This window comes from Acyrthosiphon pisum, chromosome X, assembly GCF_005508785.2.
Source record: "Acyrthosiphon pisum isolate AL4f chromosome X, pea_aphid_22Mar2018_4r6ur, whole genome shotgun sequence".
Classification (NCBI taxonomy): Eukaryota; Metazoa; Arthropoda; class Insecta; order Hemiptera; family Aphididae; genus Acyrthosiphon; species Acyrthosiphon pisum.
The window spans coordinates 111,556,699-111,557,942 of record NC_042493.1 but is presented as its reverse complement, the minus strand read 5'-3'; positions in this window follow the sequence as shown (position 1 = coordinate 111,557,942).

The following is a 1,244-nucleotide window of genomic DNA, read 5'->3' as shown; positions in this document are numbered from 1 at the left end:
ATTGATCTTTTGACAGCAACAGATCTGATTTTCTCTGCTCGCTATGATCTTAAAAAATCTAGGAATGACAATATATTTCAAAACACCGTAAATAATGCTAAAGATTTTATTAATGCATCTGATAGAGAATTTGAAGAACTTAAACAGATGAGACCCATTAGAGTACCTAGAAAACACGATCAAAATGTAAAATGTTCAGATGATGCTATTGTAGATCCGTTATTTAAAATGAAAGTTGAAACATTTAACGTTATATTAGACACAACTCTGTCAACTTTAGAAAGTCGATTTAATGATGAACATATTGGTATTTTGAAGGATATTTCATTATTTTCAAAGAAAAGAATTGATGAAATAAATATTAATGTTAACAAGTTTCCAATAGACAGTTTTAGTGTATTTTGTTCAACTTATACAATTATTTCACAAGAAGATCTGAAAACAGAATATTTACAGTTTGTTAAAATTTTTAAAATGTTAAATAATAATATTGAATTGCCTCATGAATTACATCAAACACACAATTTTGATGAAGATGAGAAATTAACATCATCGTCAAGTGACGAAAAACTATTACCTACAAAAAGTAAACGGGAAATGCAAAATGCTGGTAGTATAAATCATGTTTTTAAAATTTTTTGTACAGCAAACATGAGTACAGTTTTTCCAAATCTTTACATAGCGTTTGAAAATAACTGTAACATTGCCAGTTAGTAGCGCAAGTATGGAAAGGTCATTTTCACGTTTGAAATTACTTAAAACCAGACTGAGAACTAGTACATCTCAAAACCGATTGGAAAACCTTTTAATAATATCTTGTGAAAATGATATTGAAGTTGACAAAGATGAAGTGGTTAAAAAATTTGCAACTAAAAGTAAAGTTCTTACTAAACTACTTACAATGTAGTTTTGTTTTTAAATATAATGGTATAATATATTTTTAATTGCTGAAAAAATTATTACCTAGTTTTTGTTTTTATTACTATTTATTTTGTAACTTAAATTAGGTAAGTTTATAATATTATATTGTTTGTGTCAATTACACATATATTCAGCTTTATATTGTATTAAATATTTATTCTTCTTGTTTAATTTAATATTTAAATATTAAATTAAATACAATTAAATCTATTCCAGTTGTTCTTTGGCTCTTTACACAGTTGTGCCATTTTTTTCGTTTACCAAATTCATCTGAAGTACCTGGGGGGCGATTCTTGAAAACGTGATTAATTTATCGCACGTGA